We start from the raw sequence: 19,982 nt of genomic DNA on the forward strand, positions 1-19,982 counted from the left end.
CACTATACTATTTTACACCTTATACCATACACTATACGGGTAAAGATACCACTATACTATTTTACACTTTACACTATACACCATACAGGTAAATGTATCACTATAAGGGTACCACTATACCCCGCACTATACACTACAAATGTACCTCTATAAGGGTTCCACTATACTCTACATTATACACTATAAATATCCCACCAGCGTGGGAATTTTCGGATATCGTCATTAGGCCACAACGGCACTTGATAAATATTCGAAACAAACCTGTAATTAAGGCAATAATTAAACTCTAATCATAAATATCTCGAAAGCTGTCGAGTAATTATCCTTATAATGATATATTTTCTTGAACCGAATGACTAAATCTACAAACCTACAAAGTTTCGACTAAATCTATAACCCAAAGGACATGCACTCTCCTCGTAAGAAGTGGGCCCCGTTCTCCGCGAAATTCGAATCTCCCTCGTCCGAGCAGTCGGCTAAACAATTAGGAAGCGCCAATTACGGAATTAAGTATGCAAATCAGCCGCCGTATATAACCGGCCGCCTTCGTAATTATGCAAATTCCGGAGGAACAATCGCGACCACCGGTACACACTGCTCGTACCGGTAGGCGAAAAAACGATGAAACGGGAATAAGAAAGGAGGAGAAATGTAGGAGAAAACAGCTGACCATCGGTTAACTTATTCTCAGCCAGCAGCCTATTGAAACGTTTAGCGCGTGTAACCGGCGAAATTACCATTTCAATCGACCGGCTCGCGGTTGCGATTAGTCGCACGTAATGCCTGGTACACGCTGTTCTTTCGATAAGAATCCGTCGGTGAGTATCGGAATTTCGGCTTTTGCTTGGTATGGAAGAACGGTAATGTGTACTTTCATCTTCGCTTGTTTATTAACACGTTGAGTACGGTGCCGATTTTGCTATGCTTTCCGCTCAGGCGGCATCGAGTGAGGACTAGATGTCTAGCACACAAGTATGCTGAAGAGTATGAACAGAAGATTACTTTCTTTCGCTTTGTCGTTTGGACTGTGAGAATGGTGCAGTCAAAGCACAAATGTACAAATTATAAACAGAAGATAATTAGGTGGGGATTGCCAGAAAGACAAAAAGGCGATCACCAAGGGACGATTAGTCAGAAAATGCCACGGAAGTGTAAAGATTTACTTCAGCAGAGGGAATTTAGTTTTTACGATATATTAATTATCATTAATAATTTAACCCCTGGCAATCCCAGGGACTGACGTAGCACTCAACGTGTTAACCCCTTCCGGGCCCAAATGATAGGCGTGAATAGATAGTAAACAGACCAGACTGGTGCTCGAAAACAGTCGCAATACGAGCCGAAATGTAAATGTGATATAGTCAGTTTTACGGGATACTACTATTTTGGAAGTCAATTCTAATCCTTTTTCTTTTTATGAATATTATGAATATGTTATATTTTGTAATAGATGACAGTTTTGAAAGTATAATATATTTAGAAAAATGACTCGCAGAGCAGAGCATATTAGAGCACAGTAGAGAGCAGAAATCCACCTAATAGCAGTGTATAGCACAAAAGTCAAGGCTATCCTAACCTAACCTAACCTAACCTAACCTAACGAAACGTAACCTAACTCAACCAAACGTGCCGAGAAAAATATTGCTGGCCTGCCCAGAGCCAAGCAGAATATACTAGAGCACAGTAGACTCGTTCTGTTCACGAGTCTGGCTCGTGATACTCATATTTGGGCCGATTTTCTGTTCACGTGTCTGACTCGTGATATTCATGTTCGACCCAACAGCTTCATCACGAGTCAGACTCGTCAAAATACGGAAAGGGGTTAACACGGCGATGGTCTCCTCAGTGGGACCATGGTGGTCACCAGTGCCCGGCGATGCTACGATAATTTTTTGAATTTATATTTCTTTTATTCTAACCAATTTTTAAATATTTATAATAAGTAATATTGAGAACTAAAATAAGTAGGGAACTTTGAATAGATATAGAATTGTTACCAATACCAATACTCTGAGAGTATCGAATAAAATTCGAAATATTCGACTGAAAGAAGACCAAATCGTGAATATAAATAAAAATTTTAAATCATTCGTACGAACAATTTTCCTAACGAAATGTACAGAAAATGCACAAGGGGTCCAATATTTTAATGAAACGATATTTAATAAGCCAAATAAAGTCTGCGAGAAATTCGGTACAGGTTTTAATACGACGACGATATAATTACCATTATTATAATACGAAACAAATGTTGATATAGTTTTGCGAAGAGAATCCGTGAGCCCTGTATAATTAAATTACGCGCGTAAAATATTGGCCATCCGGACGACGAGCTAACGAGTTACGAGTCCCTGAAAGGCCCATAGTTTCTTCCATTAATCATCCTGATTCTCGATTCCTATTAAAATGAAATATCGACAATAACCAAACAAATGAGAAATATATTCCGTGGGCAAAATATTCGTGGAATACTCCGCGGGTTTTAAGTAATGGCTGCTTCTAGTCTTTCATTATCCGCGTATTAATTCGATTCCACCAAAACCGGTTGTATTGCTGCGCGCGCGCGCGCGTACGCAGGTATATCAAACGACGAGCCACGGTAATGAGCGATTACTATTTAATTACACGATCCGTTGGCTGCTCGACACGACCACTCGTCCACCGATACCGGATATCGGTGACGATTTTTCAACGTGCACGGAATCCAAGATGTCGCACGATTTGCATACACGGACGACACCGATCGTAACGCTCGCCTCTAATTGCCGTTCGGCCAATTAGCGTTACATTTGCACCTCGAAATTGCTTCGTTCTCGCCAGGTCCGCATCTTCTGCCAATTGTTCGCGATACGAAAATTGGGAAAATAAGAAATCGGAATCGTGTGTTTTCGAAATTTGAATCTCGCGATGTGAGGTTAGGTTGGTCGAGCGTTGTTCGAATTTCTATTTCTATTAAAATTATTTATCCGACGTCCAATAAGCGATTTCACTGGGATTTCGTTCGATTTAATTTGGGTAGAATGTTTTAAGAAAGGAAATATCACTATACTGTAATATCTAATATAGAACAAAATTCTCTAGGTAAATCTGGTAACTATCTAAATCCTTCTCTCTGTTTCTTAATTTTGAAATTGTACATTTATCCCATTCTCCCATTAATGTACTCCAATTTACCAAAATTTCGCTGCAAAATCAGACTATCTATCCTTCTAAATAAATGGGAAAGGAAAAACTGCCAAAGTTTCGCACATAACCTAAAAATAATTCCCAGATCCGTGAAACGCGTGTCTACCTTACCGACGGAGCACGAGTGGCAACAGTAGTGACACGCATGACCGATCAAACGCTGCCATCGCGAGGGAAAAAAGCAAGAACTTGGTACCCAGTAAAAAAAGACAAAAATCAGATCATCCGATTGTTCAATTTGGATCTCTCGATCGCGATGGCCGATCGAGCGTGACGACTCGCTCAATGAAGACGTCAATCCGATTCACAAAGGAAGGATGGCCGAGGGAGAGGGGAGAAAAATATCGCGTCATTGTGAACGGGACCTAAGCGAGATCGGCGGCAGAGGCGTTTTTCGATCGGTCGAAAACGATGTCGCCGTTGAAGAATGAAAGAGAAAGGGAGGAAGAGCAAAAGGAAAGGGAGAAAAATGGCGGATGCAAACAAGGAGAAACACACGAGGGACACCCGTGAAATCAAGATTCGAAAAAATGGATGACGGGAAGGCTACCGGGCGCCATTGTTGCCGCGGACACCCCACGGCGCGAACGTCACGAGGGTAAACGACGCTTTAATAACGCTGATTAACAAGCCATTGTGTCGTGAGGCACACACGGGGCCCCGATGACGACAAATGGAAACGCGTGCGCGATTTCCATTGCGAGTACGAGCGTCACTCGATTGCTTTCTAACGCGAGTTTCACTGGAACCTCTCTTAAATTTTAATTTGCCTGCTCGGCTCGCGCTCTGGATGATTTAACGTGAGAAATTACTGCGTTCTTTCACTTCTCTTTCGTTTTTATTTATCTGTATGTCTTTTTACAAAGATGGCGGAGATAGAAGGACAATTGGACCTTTTTAGGTTATGTTGATACTTCATTACCTCTTGCATTGATGGAAAATTATAGAATATAATCAGTTCTTCTGATATACAAATAAATTTCTTTTCTCTTCTCTGATAATAAAGATGGCGGAAATATAAGGACAATTGGACCTTTTTAGGTTATGTTGATACTTGATTATCTCTTGCATTGATGGAAAATTATAGAATATAATCGGTACTTCTGATATACAAATGACTTTCTTTTCTTTCCTCTGGTGACGAAGATGGCGAAAATAGGACAATTAGGTCTTTTTTAGGTTAGGTTGCTAATTGATTAATCTTTAAAGGATCGGAGAATTATGAAATATAATCAGAGCTTCTAATTTAAGAATAAATTTCTTCATTTTTCTGGTAATAGAGGTGACAGAAATAGGAGAAGAATTAAGTCCTGTTTAGGTTAGGTTGGTCTTTGGTTAACCTCAAAAAGGCGGCAAATTTTGAAATACAATCAACACTTAGACTTGAATTTGTATTATACTTATCAGATATAACAGTGTTGCGATTTGTATACTTATTATATACAGAATATACAACATTTTTTAAACAAGTATGTTAATTTCTATAATCTAATATACTAAATTTTATTTCAAATAGTTTCTTAGTCCCCTTAATATTAATATTCCGAAGAGTTAAGGATAATAAAAAGTGGTAGTTTATAATTTCTGTTAATTTTTGTGAATTATAGTGGAAATTGTATAGTAAAGATATGGTAAAAAGATCCATGTCAAAATTGTGTTGTACAATTTTTTCTTAGATCCTTTCCTAAGTCGCTTTAATTAATATTCTCGGCGATAGAAGAAATCACGTCAGTCTTGTAGCTCGTAACTCCTTGCCCGAGTTTTTTCCGCTATTAGTTCTACTTAACATGTAATTAATAATAGTCCGGATGATTAAAAAAGACTTGGAAATCTTGTATTCTACAATTCCACTTGCAAGTTTTTCCGATATCTCTTAATCATTAATTGAATACTTCGGTAACAAGAAAATTGTGATTATCTCGTTATTTCACCTTTTTTCAGACGTATCAGTAATACTATTTCAATAATATTGCAGGTATAGACTAACAATTTTCTGCTTCAGTGGTAACCGATTTTTAAAAATAAAGGTCTATTGAAAAATCATATATTATATGAGTATTACATTCTTATCGAACATTAACTTACGAATATATTCTGAAAATAATTTTTACTTTTGGCAATGTGCACTATTTAAAAGCAAATAGAAATAGAATTTAAAAATTTCTCAGAAACATTGTCATATCGAATTATAGTCATCTCCTATCCCAAAATTTTGTAAATTGATAACAACCTTGAGCCACTTTTGTCACCATAAAATTACCTAAAATCATTTACAATCTCAAATATTTAAGAAAAATATTTTTTCATAATATCCCAATCACCAAAAATTCCAAAAATATTCAGAAAATTACTGAAATCAAATCCTGATTAATATTTATAAATTTCGATGAGAAAAGCATATTTCCAATAATTTCCTAAACACCATAAAAGTCCAGAAATATTTTGCAACTAATAAAACTCGAATTTTGACTAACCTTTATCCAAATTCTGAGGGAAAGGAAATATTTCCCAAACCCCATAAAATTTCATAAATGTCCTATAAATAATTCGACACGAATCTTATCGAACTTTTAACCACGAAATTCTAAACTCGAAATAAATTCCGAGATAAAAAATATTTCCAATTTCCCAAACACCATAAAATTCCCAAAATATTCCACAAACTATTAAACTTTAATCACCAACAATCTGCCAGAAGCCAATGTTACTCCAAAAACCTTTCCAAAATCACTCTGGTATAATTTCACCAACCAAACCCCTTTTTCCCCAAAACGAAGATCTAAATCCCCTAGTTAACCCTAGACACCCACGAGCGCGTTTCCTCTCGACGATTCTCGTAATTTTCTTCGTTAACCACACAGAGGAGGAGCTCCCATCTTCTAATCCTTCACCACCGGTCCAGGATGAATTTTCCGAGAAGCCTCTCGCTCTCGAGGCGTCGTAAAATTTGCATTTGCAAGCCCGGAACCGGTCTCTCTGTTTCGAGCGTTTTAACGAAACGCGCCGGAATCGTGCCGTTCCACGGGTCACATGTTTCACTTAACAAAAGGGTAATTACTCAGAACGGGCTAATGGTAATTGCTCGTGACTTAACTGCAAAGGCAATTCCCTTTCGTAATATCAATTCTCCGTAAGCGGTGTCGACGCCAGAGCCAACAGGCGGGATTCATTCGCTATCACGTCCATTCCATTTGCGCAACCGTGTATTAGAGGTAATTAGTATTGCAACTGTTCGTTCGCCGTTGGCAGACGTCATTAAAAAATCGCCGCGTGCCAGCTCATACGACGAAGTACAGATCCTGCGGAGATTCGACTTCTCGGATTTTCGTCAAATTTTCCCTATTTTTCTTTCACCCGTTGTATCCTGTATTACCTGGACGTTCTACAAAATTTCTTTCTCCGATTTTTCTTCCATGTAACGGGAATTAATGGTGGATCAGGAGAGATCCTGCGAGATCTACGCGAGAGTCAGGTACGTTTGTGGATAAATTGATGATTGGATGTTAAGTGGAGTTTGTGTATGTAGAATAACTGGTATAATAAGTATAATCAATGGGAGGAATTAGTATGGCAGAATTTTGTTTCACTATGGGGGATAATCTTTATCGAATATGGTAATATAATGAAATAATTTTAATAATATAAATTTTAAATAAATACAAAATAATTTCGATTGGATTTTATTTGTTAATTATATTTAATTTAGAATTTTATTAAAATTCAATAATTTGCAAGTAATTTTGATATAGAAAACATAGATTTTTAATTAAGAATTGTAAATATTGTTGAAAAATTGAAACGCGTTGTTCTTTCGTGTAAGGTTATGTTTTTAACAACCCTAAACTGTCAGCTGTCACTCTGTCTGTTTCCTTACGTTGGCAATACTTTACCGCACAAATGGCGCGAAATTCAAATCTTACGGTGAATTTTGGGATAACCTTATATAATGAAGTTTCCCCTAAATTTATTGTGTATGTTATATATAATATATAATATGTAATAAGAATGGCAGACTTTTATTTGCATCTATTCGTAGTAGAGTAGAATTACGAATTAACAAATTCACCAATAATTATTTCTAATTGAATAATTAATTGGCATTCGATTATTATCAATATTTAATTCAAACTTTTACAAGATGCTCTTCCACTATGACAAAATGAAATACACAAACCTATCACACCTATCACACATCTCATAAAACATAACACATAATACACGCCATACATATTATTAAATAATACCTAAACACACACAATGTTCGAGTCCCATAAATCAAGTTACAGGGTCTCCCACAGAATATCCCATAATTTTCTTCAAATCAAGCTCTCTATCATGATCGTTCCCACAACCCTAATGTCCCAAAAAATTGTACAATACATTCGATACCTCATCCCCAAATTTTTATTAATTTTCCAGTAATAATACCTAAACACACACAATATTCGAGTCCCATAAATCAAGTTACAGGGTCTCCCACAGAATATCCCATAATTTTCTTCAAATCAAGCTCTCTATCATGATCGTTCCCACAACCCTAATATACCAGAAAATTGTACAATACAATCAATACTCCATCCCTCAATATATATTAATTTCCCAGTAATAATACCTAAACACACACACAGCTCGAGTCCCATAAGTAGCTACAGGATTTTCCACTGAATATTCCACAATTTCCTTCCAATCAAGCTCTCTGTCATGACCGTTCCCACAACCCTAATATACCAAATTAATATACCAAAAAATTGTACACGTTCGATACCTCTTCGATACCTCATCCCCCAATTTATATTAATTGCTCAGCTTCCCGACCTACCCCACTAGAGAAACAGGATCCTACGAATCGCCACCATCGTTCTTCATCCAAATATCCTATTTCACCATCGAAACTATATTTCCACCGACGCGAGAAATCCACCAAAGTTCATCAAAATCCACCAAAAAGAAGCCATTACCAAACGCTTCACCGCCATTTCCCCCTCGTTTCCCTTCGAATAATAATTTCCAATCGCCATGGAACGTAGCAGGACTGGAAGCAGTCGGACATTATTCAGATACCGTGGCATCCCTGCTATCTGAATATTCTGTTATCGTGGCTCTTGCTTTTGCCCGGTAACGGGGTTTGATTATAGTATTACACGGTGCAACGGGGTATAATAAATACTTAGGCAAACAGCGTAGCACAGATACAACAATGTAAGGCTTTTTACGGCGTCGTAACATTCCCCGTGCTTTAATGCACGGCATCTAAACGCCGGGTAATCGAGGAAGCTGCGAGCAATAAAAGCACGATTAAATTAGCGACGAATTATAGTATTCGAGAATCGACAGGTAGGAACGGTAAAAGAATGGGACCGACGGGGAGGGGGAAAGATGGAGGAAGGACGGGGTAAAAGGAACGATGGGAAGTCATTTACGACAGATACGTTCTAATGACGAAGAAACGATCCATAAAACGGAGAAATTGTACACGAGCTGGATTTTTTCGGCCGCGAGAGTCGCAGGGAAGAGAAGGTGAGATTAATGAAAATGAAAGAGGACGAGGGCATGCATCTTTAACGTCGTTAGCAGCGGCTAGAACGGCGAGAAAAACGCTGGTAAACGTAATAAAAGGAGTTTCGAGCATCGTACTTTCCCAGAGATTCATGTAACGCGATTGAAAGGGATAAATAGATAGCAACATCGCTAATAGCCGCGCTCGTTACATGCTTTCTGCTAATAAAATATATTCGAACTTCGGGAATAATTCATGAGGCATAATTAAAAAAGATAAGAAAGTGGATAGACGTGGATGCTAGCCTAACCGCTCTGGTCGCGTGTTTTTCGCCAACAACCATTATACCACCGCCATTGTTCCTTGAGAATTCATCAACCGCGATTGGAAATTATAAGAAAAATTGCGATTTCAGCTAATAGCCCGGCTCGTTATTCGTATTCCAGTTTGCGAGGAGTATTCGAGAGCTGTTCTTCCCGAATATCCATAAATAATTCATCGTACTCGTAGTTGCCTGTTTCTCACTGGTAAACGTAATTCTAATATCATTCTACACGAATGTGATTAAAAGAAAAATATGAAATACGAAGAAATAGTTGGTAGATACAATAGCACGATAATTCTCGTTAAAGGGGGAAAAAGAAAATTAATATGGGCACGAAGAATTGGGAATATTGTTTTAGTATATGTTTCTCGTGCAAGGGAATAACTCGAAACACCGATTTTTCCCGATTTTAAAAATTAATTTTAATAATTTTAGTTTAGAAGAGAGTAAAACGAAGGTAAAATCTTAGACCGAGAGAAGCAACGATGGAAACGCTATAATTAACAAATATTTTATAGTACTATAACGTCAAAAACAAAATAATAGGTTTATTACGTATTTTCTATTTATAGGAAATACTTGGAACCCCGATTTCCCCCGATTTTGGAAATCACGGTGAAATAATTTAGTCAGCATCACTTGCACCAATTTTAATTTTCGAATAAAAAGGAATAAAATGGCGATAAAATTGGAAACTGCTAAAAATAACGATACGCTATTCTTCGCGAATATTTCGTGCCGCTATAATTCAAAAACTAAGAAAATAGTCACTTATATTGTATATTTTCCACTAACAGGAAAAGCTTGGAAGCAATTTCTCCCAGTTTTAAAAATCCCAAAGAAATAATTTCATCGACATCGCGCGCGCCAATTTTAATTCTGGAATAGAAAGGAATGAAGCAACGATAAAGTCGGAAATCGCTAAAAATAACGATGAAAACGCTATACTTGTCGAATAATTCAGGACTAATTCGCAAGAGGACTAAAAAGAAGGGGGTTCCCGATACTCGACGCCATTAAATATACATCTGCACCGGGCCGAGGAGTCGCACGGGCATTCGTACCCAACGAAGTGCAAGTCCACGAAGTATGGACTGCATAAGAGTGGTCTCGAGTGGTCGGGAAAAGAGCGGCGGAAGACAAAAAAGAAGCCCTCTTGGCACCATTATGAGCGACGAAGAGCGGCGAGGTCGGACGAATAGATTACAGAAAACGACTCGAGAATTCCTTATCGAAACGGTTCCACGACCTTCCTCCCCCCTCTCCCTCCACCCTTCGTCTTTCTCCCCCTCGCGCATGCGCGAGACCGGACGCCAGGGCAGAGGATCCGCCGAAGTAATTACCGATACCGACTAATTGCCAGATAAGCGGCTGTCTGCCCGAGAAGCGACGATTAGCGGTGTCAGAAATTTTTCTTCCGCTTAATTTTCACCTCTGCTCACCGATACCCGCGCCATCGCCGCCATTTTCTAATCGCGCGTCCGCCGATTCCACCGGCGATCGTTGCGCCAAAGTCGAACTGCGTCAAATATTAAAGTTTCAAAGCGTTGGATGTTACGTTCAAAATGGAAGGTTAATGCCACTTACGTCGATCGTTCCACGTAAATCGAACGGAAATCGAACGGCATCTCGAGTTATTGCGCATCGGATTAGAGAAAATCGGCGCCATTTTATGGACGGTGTAAGCATCATGGTTACTTACTAACGTAAATCAGTATTTTGTGTGACGAAGAAGCTTTCAGATGGAAATTTCTAAGTTAAACGGTTGTCACGATTGTTTGTATTAGTAGAAGATCAGGTCCAGGTCGCACATTATTTTTCGAGGTTATGGAAGGGAGAAATCGAATGGCTGTACAAGGTATCGTTTGTAAGTAGCTGGATCGGTGTGCTTGCAATAAGATCATGGAGGATGGTGAGTGAAGAAATATGTGGAATGTTAGGTTATGTTTGTATAACAGAGCAAGTCAAGCCTGCCATTTTGTTAACGGGGTACATTCATCATTTGTTTCATTATATCGAGGTTTAAGTAGAATGTTAGGTTAGGTTAGGTTTGGGTTAGAGTTTGGAAAAGAATGTTTAAAGTGAAATACAAGAAAATAGTAAGTGAAATCTAAGAAGGATTATTTACTGTGGAATTAATATGCAGAATGTTAGGTTAGGTTTGATTTACGTAAGAGTTGCCATTTGTACCAGGATTGATGCATTTGAATAAAGATGTTCGAAGAAAAATAAAAGAGAATGGTAAATTCAAAACCGAGGTGTATTATTTACTGTGGAATCAACGTGTAGAATGTTAGGTTAAGTTTGGGTAACCGAACGAGACTGCCATTTTGTTAACGGAGTGCATTAATCATTTGTTTCGTTATATCTAGGTTTAATTCGAATTTCGACTGAATTTTTCATTCGCTATACTTGAGATTATTAAATGGAAAGGATTAGAAAAATTTAATTACAGAAGAAATGATTAAATCTCAGTTATAGTACATTATAATAGAGTCGATTTCTTGAAATTTCTTGGAAGGCACCCAATTATTTTCGACCGATTAATTAAGAAGCAGGGTTAATGAAGAATTCCTGAGAGAATGGAAGCAACAGAAGCAAGGGAATTCTGGGAAATTCTACGCAACTTTCGACGTAATACTCGGTGTTCGAAGGCGAGCTATTAGATAAGACTAGGCTCTCGTTTGACTCGAAGTCACGCTGAAAATGGTAGCCTATCCGGCTGGCTCAAGTACTCGAGAAATAACAGTAATCGAATGGTAACGTGAGTCCTCGTCCTGTTCCGAGAACACCGCCCGGAGTAACACGCTGATGAGACAAAATTGACCAAAAAGCGAGCAACCCTAACCGAATAACACACGGCATCGAAGCCACTTCATCATCGAATCATTGACTGGGACGTTGCCGTGGGCGAGCCATTCGATAAGTGTCTGAATTCTAAGCGTTTTACTCGAAGCCACCTCGTCAAATTGTAGCCCTAACCGGACCTCGTTTGCTTGGCTGGGAAACAATGAATGAGGATGCTAATATGGAGCCTGAAACAAGAGGCCTGGCCCAACGTGTCTCGATCTTGCCGCCATTTTCATGGGACATATTGCCATTTTATTATAGGCCAATTTGCAGACCAAATTTCTCCATCATCCATACACGATTCCTTCGATTTTCAGTCGTCAGTTTTAATCCAAATTCTTGTATTACGATAGGTTTATGCGAGATTTAGTTAGACGCCATTTTGTTTACACCAAATCCGCCATTATCTTTACACCATTCGTTAGAGTTTCATTCGTGTATTTTAGTAGATCATTTAAACAGTTGGACTGTTTCTAAATGATCTGTCGAATAAGAAGAATGAAAATTCTTCAGAACACTTTCTTAATTTCCAAAAATTTACCAAAATTGCTTACTATATTAAAACGTCGATTTTTGTTATATTTACGGTAATATTTCAAAGATAATATTTTGTTTTGACATTTTTAATGAGTACAATACAATGCTAAGATCAATATCATGTGATACTAACCCACCCCTCTAAAATCAAATTTGGTTTCTAAATTTATTATTTAATTTTGCTGAAAATCGCAAACATTATTTCTTCATTTGCTATACTTCTTCTTTCACCTCTCTATTTACCAATTACTTAACCCATCATGATAAAATTGGTGTTAGGTTACGTTATGTTAGGTTAGGTTTTGTTGTTCATGAAAACAAACCTATTAACACCAGGTCTACGGAGGCATGAACGAAATCGGACATTTTCTTTTAGAAAGCCAACTGAAACTATGAGATATATATCTACATAAAATTTATAATAAGTCTAGGGATTAATTTTATATAAATATAAACGTAATCCGCAATTTTCCTCCAAAAACTATAGGTGACTATAAAGGCACAGACAAAGTTATTCAGCAACGCGAACCTAACCTTCACGAAAGACGCCAAAAACAGTTCCAATTTCGCGGGTCTTCAATTAAAAGCCACCCCTGAGTATCCAGCCTGCATACCCATAAACAGCTCGCGATCCTTCCACGGTAAACTTAATTCGAAGTACTTACCGCGAACGCCAGCGCCGGTCTACCGAAACGACTAGAAAAAGTCCCTAGGGGCGCTCGCGTCGCAGCATCCGGCAAACATGGCGACGATTTTTTCCGCGCGCGCAACTAGTTTCCTCTCTATCGGCGGGCAAACCAGCGTGGCTCGCGCCGTATACGCAGCCGTGGATCGCGGTAAATTTATGGTAATCGTCCATAGTCCGTTTCCATCGACAGGGACGTTTCGCCTTTCCTCTTGCTTTTCCCGACGGCTGACCTCGTAAGTTAGCTTCCAGGCCAGATGTCGCCTGATTGCCACCCGATTAGGTATAACCAACGAACTACACCCGTGCGGCTCGAAACGAAGCGACATTTCGCCATACGCGTGGAGGAAGAGGGAGGGAAAAAAGGGAAAAAATACAGCGAGCAGTGGGGAGGAGGGAAGAGAAGATTTTCCAATGGGCTCTCCGGGCAAAAAGCGGATTTTTCGATTGAGCGATTAATCTTCGAGCGGAACGAGCGGCCAGGTTGCAAGAACCTCGCCAGTCAGGGGAATATAATTAGGGAAAAAATGTCTGTACTCGTGATTGCACGATATTGGTCGATAATGAACCGGGGATGAAGGGAGACACAGGGCTTCCCGCGTAATAACGAGCAATGGTCCGGTTTCGCAATGCGGAAATCGGATTTAGGAGCGAGGGAAAATTTCGAAGGAAGATGGAGGAGATAATGGAGGAGGAAGAGGAGTCGAGGAAGAATTCGCGAAGATCGGAGTGCCTGTCGAGTTTCGACGTTTGTCCGTTCATTAAGGAATGCGTAATTGCTACTCCTCGGGGACGCTTGAGATTTTTGCGCTGGCAGAGAGGGGAACAGCAGTCTTTGGGTGGTGCTTAATTAACCACCTCGTTATTTATAAGCGAGGTCTGGAACGGGCCCTTTTTGCCAGCTGTGGTCGGGGAAGCTTCGATATGTGGCACGATCTAGGGATTTTCTGTTTCATGGAGTGAATGCGTGAGTTTTGAAGAAGTGGTCGAAAGGTATACTTTTATTGTAGCGTCTGTTATATGAATTAGGTTTGCAATCTGGTGCATGGCACCGTTAACCATTTTTTAAGAGAATTTTCAGAATTTTTTGAGGGATGGAGAAAGTATTTGCATGGTACTATTTTTATTGGAATTCTTGTCTATTGGTTTCGAAAGTTTGGCTATTTTTTAAAGTAAATTTTCAGAATTTTTTGAGGGATGAAGAAGCTATTTGCACGGTGTCATTTTTATGGTAATTCCTGTGTACTGGTTTCGAGATTTTAGCCATTTTTTAAAGTGAATTTTCAGAATTTTTTAGGGGATGAAGAAGGTATTTGCACGGTGCCATTTTTATGGTAATTCCTGTGTATTGGTTACGAAATTTTGGTCATTTTTTAAATAAATAAATAACATAAATAATCGTCACATAAAAATTAAATAAACAACAAAATCAGTTCTCTCAAATTTTTGACTCAGACTATCTTCACAATTAACACACTTAGAAGCTACAATACAAACTGAATCTATAATAAATAATAATTATTACACCCTCCACTATTTTACCAAAAATATCTCCATAACCTAATAACACATAAATAATCGTCGCATAAAAGTGAAATAAACCACAAAATCACTTCTCTCCAATTTTTTACACAGACTATCTTCAGAATTAACAGGATTATAACACAAAAACCCTGAAAGGAGTCGTAACGATAGTCAACCATAACCCTTAATCCTCCCAAAGACTGACCCCTCTCCAAGACCCAAAAAGCCACCCAAAAATCTCGTCGAAAATGTAAATCCACCTTCGACATCAATCCCTCAGCAAGAAACCCCATACTCAACTGCCAACTCCATAACACCCTCCCCTATCAACCTACAAACGCGCATCCCATCCTGTAAATCGCCCGGCGTATAAACGTCCACGCGTGTCCATAAAACGTCCATTGGGATTTTCCACTTGACGCGTTTTCCTCTCCGATCGTCCCTCCGATTCGTCACTCTGACCAAAACATCGAGCAATCCGCGGTGCGTAAATTGTCGCGGCCTGTTCGACGCCGTCGCCATCACCGCGTACAAGACCGGTCTTTTCGGTGGCAAGGACAAATAAACGGAGCCACCGATCGCGACGAAATCTCCGTTTCTCACCGGGATCGATGATTTACGGATCTACAGACGATCGTAAAATTAGATCCTCGGCCATAAAGTTCCATTTCCGCTCGAAATCGCGCGAGTCTCTTCGCACCTCGCGGAATAACTCACGTGATCGGGGAACAGTATGGTCGCACAATGCACGGCTACCTGTTCGCGTAGCTTGGCTAATTAGATTCGAGTTACAGGTAGCCGAGTAATCGGTAGGAGATAAATGGCCGAACTGTCGTGCAACATCTGTCGACTGGAGGTAGTCGTGTTGCGAGACGATAATGAGAATCATCAATTTCACCGAGACATATTCCTCCATTTTTTTTTTCTTTTTTTTATTTTATTTGTAGGATCATGGATCCTCGTGGATCACAGGATCACATTTTCGATGATCGTTTGGATGGATGCGTGAGGATCAGTGGTATACCTGCAATTGCAGGAATATATATATGGAGATTAAAATTGGTAAAATTGGAGATATTAATTGTTGATAGATTTCGGAATTAATTTGCAGGTTAATTAGACGACATGTGTTTCATTAAACCTGGTTTTCTTTTTGGTGTCACTTAGGGTATCGGGAATTGTAACGTCGGTAATTATGGCCGGACGATTCTTCGAGTACGCTACTTTTGATGAAAGAGAGTCGGAGAAAGTTATTCTCGGGGAAAAATTGTTTCGGGGAGTAATTAGCGTCGGGGAGAATTACGCTACGATCGGTTTTCGAATTCTTCGGCTTGCTTTTAGTCGAAAAGCAGAGAAATGTTTCGGAAGGTAATTAGTGTCGTTACGTTTCTATGATTCTTCGAATCTTCCATTTTTTTTTATAACTAATTAAATGGAAAAAAATGATTTCGGAAGTCGTAATTAGTATCGTTTAGTGATTCGATCCTCCGCCATTGAGGAAATTATTTATTTTCTACGGAAAGGTCGGATATTTTAATTTCGGTCAAGTCTTCTGGTCTGGAAGTAAGGAAAACAAGTACATCTTCGGTAATTTTTTCTGTAGGAACTATAACAACTACCAACGCAATTTTTTTATCAGCTACTGACACATATCTCAAGATTACTCCAAATTTTTTTCAACGAAAAATAATAACATTCACAAAAATTATCGTAAATATATATAGGAGGTGATTTAAAAAACTTTGGTCAGGTCTTCTAGAAGTAAAGAGAACAGTACATATTTGGTAATTTTTTCCGAAGAAACCATAACAAGTATTAACGCAATTTTTTTATCAGATATTGACACGTATCTCAAGATTATTCTGAATTTTCTTCAACGAAAAATAACAACATTTACAAAAATTATTGAAACATGTATAGGAGGTAATTCACAAAACTTTGGTCAAGTCTTCTAGAGGTAAAGAAAACAGTGCATATTTGGTAATTTTTTTCGAAGAAACCATAACAAGTATTAACGCAATTTTTTTATCTGACATTAATACGTATCTCGGGATTATTCCGAATTTTTTTCAACGAAGAATAACAACATTTACAAAAATTATTGAAACATGTATAGGAGGTGATTTAAAAAACTTTGGTCAGGTTTTCTAGAAGTAAAGAGAACAGTACATATTTGGTAATTTTTTCCGAAGAAACCATAACAAGTATTAACGCAATTTTTTTATCAGACATTGATACCTATCTCGAGATTATTCAGAATTTTTTTCAACGAAAAATAACAACATTTACAAAAATTATCGTAAACATATATACACAGTGATTTGAAAAACACGACTGACAAATTAACACGATTCCGACTCCTCTGTTCATCAAAAACGGACATACTATATACTAATCCTCTCCAGTACGAAAACAGTTATGCCCAAAACAGGAAGATACAAAAAATCTCGAGATTTGAGAAAACAGAGATGCTTGAAATTCGAAAGATCAATTTCCTTCACCCTCTTATACCCAAACTTCGGAACCCCAAAATAAAAGTAGCAAATTACTTTGGATTTCAACCATTCTACTTCCTAAAATGATCTTAACATCCACTGAAGGTACCCTCAAAATTTCGAGTCGATAGACCAACCAGAAATCGAGTCATCGTGTGAAAATATCGAAGAAGAACGGAAAATCGGTAGAGGGCCGAAATCATTGAGAACTACGAGATCACGACGTCTCTCTCCTCCATTCAGCGTCTACTATCAAGGATGACTGGGTGGAACGCTATCTGCCAGTTACGATACGCCGGTTATCGTGGAATAATTCATAATTGGTCCCGGGGCCCGCTTATCACGGCCGAGTGAATCAATTACGCGAAGCCACTTGTTTTGCCTGCTCGCTCGTGGCCGAGATAAGAATGTCCGCAGCGTGGACACAACAACGTTACAAAATCTCCGTTACGAAATCTTTGCGTAACCCTGCCCGCCATGGGGAGAGGCGCGCGAGCGTTCTTATTTACCAACTCTCGAAACTCGTAATTATCGTGTTCCCCGTTTCGCCGCGATCTACGCGGCGCTGTTTACATCGCGACCAAATCGATGATCTTCCGCGGACGGAACCGGTCGCCATAAGGGAAACGGGACGGGGGGAAAAAGAACGAAGAATATCGCGCCATGGGGTTTATTAACTCGGAAAATGACGAGTTGACTCCGCGGACCCCGGTTATCCGGAACCCGCGCCATTCGATACGCGCTTAATCGACCTCCATCTTTCTTTTTTTCCGTCTTCCTTTTGGAATAACGCGTTACACGAATGCTGTTTCGTGCATCCTGATGTAAGGATACCGTACGCACCTGGTAGAGACCGAAGTTGGTCGCGGATTGGACGAAAATGGCGCCCAAGAACTGGGGGGCGACGATCATTCGATTTCACGAGACAATCGTGTTACAATTGGTAATTTTTTGGACTAATCGCGTTCCAATTAGTCATTTCTTGGGCTTAATCGTGTTTCGATTCGTAATTTATTGCGTTTAATTACGTTTTAATATATGGGGTTGGATTGACAACGAAGTCGGTGGTACTTTTTAGGTTAGGTCCATGGATGATCTTAATTTGGGAAATAGGATCTAATCGGTGTCAGTGTTGGTAATTTACGAAATAGAATCGCGAGATAATTATGGTTGTTTATTAGGGGTCAAAAATGGTCAACGTGTTATTTAATGAGGCACAGATAAAAGATACTTCTCGGCCAATTTAATAGGATGCTTGGAAAATATCGTACGCGTGATGTAAACATTATTCGGGACTGAGAGACACATGAAAATGGGGCTTTATATGATGGTAATTTTGAAATACGCGATTTCTCTCGTTTATCTCTTTGAGGTTATGTAACGTGATTGCCGTTTAATGGAAAATCGTGATATATTCGGAAAATGTTAGATTCATGTTACGAGAGCCGTGATAGATTGGAGGAAAATGGCGCCGGACGTGTAAAAATGAATAATTCGAGATGCTAATTGGAGGAGAAGAATTTCAGATATTCCCGCTTGATTTATAGCTAAAACGCTATGAAACGCGAACAATTAGTATACCGGGAACCGAGAACATAAGTAATCGCCGGCTTCTTCGAACGCAATTATCGGGAACACCGTTTCGAAAACGAAAGCGAGACAAATTTTAGGTTAACCTAACCTAAAAAAGAAATACGAGCAGTGAACGTTGCGAATCGAATTTACTGCGGGGTTACGAAGTAATTGCCGGCTTCTTCCGGTTATAAACGTAACCAGGGAGAATATCGAGCCGCGGAGAGAAATTTCGAAGATTTTAGGTTAACTCGCGGCTAGAAAATTGCGAGCCGGCGGAATTGGCGTGCCCCGGGATTAAAACGCGGCCAGTTACGAATTTCTCCCTATTGTAAACGTGATTTATAGTCCGCTCGAGCGATACTCCGCGGATGTTGCTTTTTGTCCGTGACTTCCGTCGAGCTGCAGGAGGAAACCACGACGGAGAGAAAGTGAGGTTAGATCGTTTTGCGAGCCCGCGGATCGCGTGCGGCTCGTCCACGCGAATATAGACAGCCGACTGACAACGATCTGCCCATGTAAATGAACTTCGTCTTTCTTTTTTTCACCGATATACCGCCGCAAAAACCACGCCGATATCTCGCACGAGCGATAATTTTACGACGAGCATGATTTCAAAATCGCGCCATGGAATCCGCGACTATCCGGCATTTCTTCCGTCAGGAGATTAGCCTGGCCCGAATAACATCCAGCAACATCGCGATTTCGATATTATTTCATCGCGTTGAATCGATAAAATTTTCCCGAGATAAACCCGTTGCTATAACGCGCTATAGCGTTATAGTTCCGTCAAGGACACGCAATAATTAACCGAGTTAATAAACCGTCGTATAAGCAGACAGAAATTGTCTCCAGAGTTTCTTTTCGTTTATTAGGTGTTATCGCGTTTTAGTATACAGATACCATTGCATCCTGGATCGAAGATAGTTAACGGGTTCCGACTTGAAGCATCGGAAAGAAGTAACAGTGCTCCCCAATTCCACGATTCTACGGACGGAAGATAATAGCCTGATCAATGAATGTTTACATACGCCGACACTCTAGCAGCCACGAAAACACGAAGCTGGTTTTCCGAGTCACGCGAACCGAGCCATACCCGAAAGCTTCGGGTGCATCGTGCAGCCTAATTTCCAACGTACCGCGTGAACAACTGCTCCATTGTTCCCGATTTTATTTCCCGAGCAAACCTGACGGTCAACGGGGCAAACGAGACTCGTGACAACCCGTAGACGACCCAATAAAACGACGCGCGGATCCTAACCTGATAAACCTAGCAGGAGACTGAGCCGACTGGGCCTTGCGAGAGATCGG

General features: G+C 39.6%; 1 protein-coding gene across 1 annotated transcript in view; it reads right to left on the reverse strand.

Annotated features, from left to right (window-relative positions):
• Positions 1–19,982, reverse strand: part of LOC108546331 (homeotic protein empty spiracles) — an 82,242-nt gene that overhangs the window by 60,531 nt on the left and 1,729 nt on the right. The window lies entirely within an intron of this gene.

This window comes from Eufriesea mexicana, unplaced genomic scaffold, assembly GCF_001483705.2.
Source record: "Eufriesea mexicana isolate 0111107269 unplaced genomic scaffold, ASM148370v2 scaffold657, whole genome shotgun sequence".
Taxonomy (NCBI): domain Eukaryota; kingdom Metazoa; phylum Arthropoda; class Insecta; order Hymenoptera; family Apidae; genus Eufriesea; species Eufriesea mexicana.